Here is a 6,201-nt window from a genome sequence, read left to right as displayed (position 1 = left end):
GTGCAGCCTCACCTTTGTGTTCTAGAATTCTCTGGGTGGTGTCCAGTCCATGAATAGCTTTTAGTTGTGTTTATGAGGGAAAACATCAGGAACATCTACATCATCATCTTGGTGATGTGACTCCCAATTTCTACTTTTTACTATAACCTTGTAGAACCATCAACCTTTTTATATAATGACATGCATAGCTTAGGAAAAGAATAAAATTGAGTTCACTAAAATAATTATTAGCTACCCACTAAGTCTCATTAATTAGGAGACAAACCAGACTTCTCAAATCAACACAAAATTGCCATTCCTTTAACATTCCATAATATATTCTCATTATAGAAAGATGGAAAATATGAAAATAATGAAGAAATAAACATAGAGTAGCACTACTCAAAGGTAATAGCATTAAATATTTTTGTATAATCTTTTTTCTAGCTACTTTTCAAGAACTTAGTTCATACCTGCCATGTAAATTTGTATCCCATAGTCATTTCTAAAACCATTAAAACTAAACAAGAGGAAAAAATCATTTGGGGAGAAAAAAAAATGTCAACCTCTCACTACTCATAATATGGAAATTCAGTATGTATATTCAGCTGAAAAGAAAATCAATGACATCATTTTCATGCAAAAAAGCAGAAAAACTGAGTAATTTCTTTTAAAAAGCAGCAGTACCTAGTATATTAAGAGCACAAGTGCTGGAATCAGTTTGCCTGGGTTTAAATCCTGCTTTACTTGTTTCTGGTTGTGGGAAAGACAAAGTCACAACTTCCCTGAGCCTCAGTTAATAAAATAAATTAGGATAATGCCTACCTGCTACTCTTGCTATGAGTACCTATAAAACAGCACCGCACCGAGCACTCAGTAGTGAATGCTCAGTAAATGTTAACTATTATTATTGAATTTATGATTAATAACCATCTAGAGGGTGAATCTCACACTGCAAAATAATAATAATAATAATAAAAATAATAATAATAATAATAATAATACTCCAGGCAGGATAAAAAAAAAGGGCTATTACAAAACCACACAGAACAGGTTATCAGTGTAGGAGGAAGGGCAGGAGGGAAGCCTCTGCTCTCTGGAGAGGCTTAGTAGACACTCAGTGTTTATTTGTTAAATAAGTGAATCATGGACACACTTTTTTTTTTAAGATTTTATTTATTTATTTGGCAGAGAGAGAGAGGGAAAGAGAGAAAGAGCACAAGCAGGGGAGTGGCAGGCCCACGGAGAAGCAGCCTCCCTGCTGAGCAAGGAGCCCTATGTGGGGCTCGATCCCAGGACCCTGGGATTCTGACCTGAGCCAAAGGTAGACACTTAACCAACTGAGCCACCCAGGTGTCCCTCGTGGACACACCTTAAAGGCAAATCTTAGCACCTCTGGAGTGACTGACAATACTAGGCCTTTGGGATTAAGAAATGATTGTCTGGGGAAGATAACTGCTATTGAGGGTGAGCCATCTGGTAGAAACTATATGAAAATCAGAGTGCAGGAGTAAACTCAGAGTATAAGTCTTGCATGGCAGCACATCTCCTGAAATATGTGAATTAATTTGGTTTTAAAAAACTGTGTATTGGGTGTCTGACAGAGGGAGCAGATGAGGCAGGAAGCTTTGGAAAGGAAGCTTGGGAGCTTAGACGTGTTCAATGATAATACAGATCTCTAGTAATTGAGAGAATCCTTAAAAGCATTCCAATTTAAGGAGATATTGTCGTTTATTTAGGAAAGGGAGAGGAAGGAAACCAGAACAGCTCCTCTGTACAGAAGGGAATATCCCAGGGGAAAAAGATTTGTTCAAGACATGTGTCATTTGATTTTCCTGTAGAATACAAACACAGTAAGAAAACTGCAAACACAAGGCCTCATGACCTTCCTTTACTTAGACTTTCTCCTCGGGAGATACATAAACTGGGGGGGGCAAGGTTGGGGATAGGCTTGAAGGAGTCACAAGGTAACAGAACTCTGGCCTCAAAATTTAAGAATCCAATTTTAGTTCTGCTACTAATTAGCTGAACAGTCACACTTTACTATTGCCTCAGTTTTCTGATCTGTAAATTGGGGTTGTAACATCTTCTCTACCTCAGAAAGTGTCAGTTTAGTCAGGGGATGGAGACTAGACCAGATTTCTGTTTTTCAGTAGAGAGAATAGTTAACTAGGATAACAAATTATTTTTTTTCCTACTCAATTTTTAATTTGCAGAACTAAAAGAAAATGGACAAGAACATCTGTGATATCACTTGAACTTCCTACCCCCCAGTGTCTTTTTGTTTTTATTTTTTTACAGGGAAGACATTGCCTTTATTTCTCTGCATGCCTAGTAACAATGTTTAGCCCTTGAGTTAGCATCCCCTCATCAGCATCCCCTGAAAAGTGATGGGGTACTTTGTGTATTCTAACTTGGTTATGGTGTCTCAAAAAGATCTTTTATGTTTTTAAAATTTTATATTAACATATAATATATTATTTGTCTCAGGGGTACAGGTCTGTGATTCGTCAGTCTTACACAATTCACAGTTCTCCCCATAGTACATACCCTCCCCGATGTCCATCACCCAGCCACCCCATCCCTCTCACCCCCCTCCCTTCCAGCAACCCTCAGTTTGTTTCCTGAGATTAAGAGTCTCTTATGGTTTGTCTCCCTCTCTGGTTTCATCTTGTTTCATTTTTCCCTCCCTTCCCCTATGATCCACGGTCTTGTTTCTCAAAATCCTCATATAAGTGAGATCATATGATACTTATCTTTCTCTGAATGACTTATTTCACTTAGCATTATACCCTCTAGTTCTATCCCTGTTGTTGCAAATGGCAAGATTTCATATTTTTTGATGGCTGCATAATACTCCACTGTGTGTGTGTGTGTGTGTGTGTGTGTGTGTGTGTGTGTGTGTGTATACATACATACATATATATATATATATATCACATCTTCTTTATCCATCCATCTATTGATGGACATCTAGGCTCTTTCCAAAGTTAGGCTATTGTGGACATTGCTGCTATAAACATTGGGGTGCATGTGTCCCTTTGGATCACTACATTTGTATCTTTGGGGTAAATACTCAGTAGTGCAATTGCTGGGTTGTATGGTAGCTCTATTTTCAACTTTTTGAGGAACCTCCATACTGTTTTCCAGAGTGGCTGCACCAACTTGCATTCCCACCAACAGTGTAGGAGGGTCCCCGTTTCTCCACATCCCCGCCAACATCTGTAGTTTCCTGACTTGTTAATTTTAGCCATTCTGACTGGTGTGAGGTGGTATCTCATTGAGGTTTTGATTTGGATTTCCCTGATGGCAAGGAATGATGTTAAGCACTTTGTCATGTGTCTGTTGACCATTTGGATGTCTTCTTTGCAGAAATGTCTGTTCATATCTTCTGCCCATTTCTTGATTGGATTATTTGTTCTCTGGGTGTTGAGTTTGATAAGTTCTTTATAGGTTTTGGATACTAGCCCTTTATCTGATACATCATTTGCAAATATCTTCTCCCATTCTGTCAGTTGTCTTGGTTCTGTTGACTGTTTCCTTTGCTGTGCAAAAGCTTTTTATGTTGATGAAGTCCCAATACTTCATTTTTGCCCTTGCTTCCCTTGCCTTTGGTGATGTTTCCAGGAAGAAGTTGATGTGGGGGCTGAGGTTGAAGAGGTTGCTGCCTGTGTTCTCAAGGATTTTGATGGATTCCTGTCTCACATTTAGGTCTTTCACCCATTTTGAGTCTATTTTTGTGTGTGGTGTAAGGAAATGGTCCAGTTTCATTCTTCTGCATGTGTCCAATTTTCCCAACACCATTTGTTGAAAAGACTGTCTTTTTTCATTGGACATTCTTTCCTGCTTTGTCAAAGATTATTTGACCATGGAGTTGAGGGTTTACTTCTGGGCTCTCTATTCTGTTCCATTGATCTACGTGTCTGTTTTTGTGTCAGTACCATACTGTCTTGATTACTACAGCTTTGTAATAGAGCTTGAAGTCCGGAATTGTGATGCCACCAGCTTTGCTTTTCTTTTTCAACATTCCTCTAGCTATTCGTGGTCTTTTCTGGTTCCATACAAATTTTAGGATTATTTGTTCTGTTTCTTAGAAAAAAGTTGATGGTATTTTGATAGGGATTGCATTAAATGTGCAGATTGCTCTAGGTAGCACAGATATTTTCACAATATTTGTTCTTCTAATCCATGAGCATGGAACATTTTTTCTTTTGTGTGTGTGTCTTCCTCAATTTCTTTCATGAGTATTGTATAGTTTTTTTAGTACAGATTCTTTGCCTCCTTGGTTAGATCTATTCCTAGGTATCTTATGGTTTGGGATGCAATTGTAAATGGGATCGACTCCTTAATTTCTCTTTCTTCTGTCTTGTTGTTGGTGTATAGAAATGCCACTGATTTCTGTGCATTGATTTTATATCCTGCCACTTTACTGAATTCCTTTATGAGTTCTAGCAGTTTTGGGGTGGAGTCTTTTGGGTTTTCCACATAAAGTATCATATCATCTGCAAAGAGTGAGAGTTTGACTTCTTCTTTGCCGATTCGGATCCCTTTTATTTCTTTTTGTTGTCTGATTGCTGAGGCTAGGACTTCTAGTACTATGTTGAATAGCAGTGGTGAGAGTGGACATCCCTGCCATGTTCCTGACCTTAGGGGAAAAGCTCTCAGTTTTTCCCCATTGAGAATGATATTCACTATGGGTTATTCATAGATGGCTTTTATAGTATTGAGGTATGTACCCTCTATGCCTTCACTCTGAAGAGTTTTAATAAAGAAGGGACGCTGTACTTTGTCAAATGCTTTTTCTGTATCTATTGAGAGGATCATATGGTTCTTGTCCATTCTTTTATGAATGTAGTGTATCACAATGATTGATTTGTGGATGTTGAACCAACCTTGCAGCCCAAGGATAAATCCCACTTGGGATGAATAATCCTTTTAATGTACTGTTGGATCCTATTGACTAGTATTTTGGTGAGAATTTTTGCATCCATGTCCATCAGGGATATTGGTCTGTAATTCTCCTTTTTAATGGGGTCTTTGTCTGGTTTGGGGATCAAGGTAATGCTGGCCTCATAAAACGAGTTTGGAAGTTTTCCTTCCATTTCTATTTTTTTGGAACAGTTTCAGAAGAATAGGTATTAAGTCTTCTTGAAATGTTTGGTAGAATTCCCCTGGGAAGCCATCTGGCCCTGGGCTCTTGTTGGGAGATTTTTGATTTTTGATTACAGCTTCAATTTCCTTGCTGGTTATGGGTCTGTTCAGGTTTTCTATTTCTTCCTGGTTCAGTTTTGGTAGTTGATACATCTCTAGGAATGCATCCATTTTTTCCAGATTATCTAATTTGCTGGCATATAGTTGCTCATAATATGTTCTTATAATTGTTTGTATTTCTTTGGTGTTGGTTGTGATCTCTCCTCTTTCATTCATGATTTTACTTAATTGGGTCCTTTCTCTTTTCTTTTTGATAAGTCTGGCCAGGGGTTTATCAATCTTGTTAATTCTTTCAAAGAACCAGCTCCTAGTTTCGTTGATCTGTTCTACTCTTCTTTTGGTTTCTATTTCATTGATTTCTGCTCTGAACTTTATTATTTCTCTTCTCCTGCTGGGTTTCGGCTTTATTTGCTGTTCTTTCTCCAGCTCCTTTAGGTGTAGGGTTAGGTTGTGTATTTGAGACCTTTCTTGTTTCTTGAGAAAGGCTTGTATTGCTATATACTTTCCTCTCAGGACTGCCTTTGCTGCATCCCAAAGATTTTGAACAGTTGTGTTTTCATTTTCATTGGTTTCCATGAATTTTTTAATTCATCTTTAATTTCCTGGTTGACCCATTCATTCTTTAGTAGGATGCTCTTTAGCCTCACCATGTATTTGAGTTCTTTCCAACTTTCCTCTCGTGATTGAGTTCTAGTTTCAAAGCATTGTGGTCCAACAATATGTAAGGAATCATCCCAGTCTTTTGGTATTGGTTGAGACCTGATTTGTGACCCAGGATGTGATCTATTCTGGAGAATATTCCATGGGCACTAGAGAAGAATGTGTATTCTGTTGTTTTGGGATGGAATGTTCTGAATATATCTGTGAAGTTCATCTGGTCCACTGTGTCATTTAAAGCCTCCATTTCCTTGTTGATCTTTTGCTTAGATGATCTGTCCATTTCAGTGAGGAGGGTATTAAAGTCCCCTACTATTATTGTATTATTGTCAATGTGTTTCTTTGCTTTTGTTA

This window comes from Eumetopias jubatus, unplaced genomic scaffold (genome assembly GCF_037043125.1).
Source record: "Eumetopias jubatus isolate StellerSeaLion01/CBP00866 unplaced genomic scaffold, mEumJub1_p1.0 scaffold_3, whole genome shotgun sequence".
Classification (NCBI taxonomy): domain Eukaryota; kingdom Metazoa; phylum Chordata; class Mammalia; order Carnivora; family Otariidae; genus Eumetopias; species Eumetopias jubatus.
The sequence above is the reverse complement of the archived record's forward strand: the minus strand, read 5'-3'. Positions refer to the sequence as shown.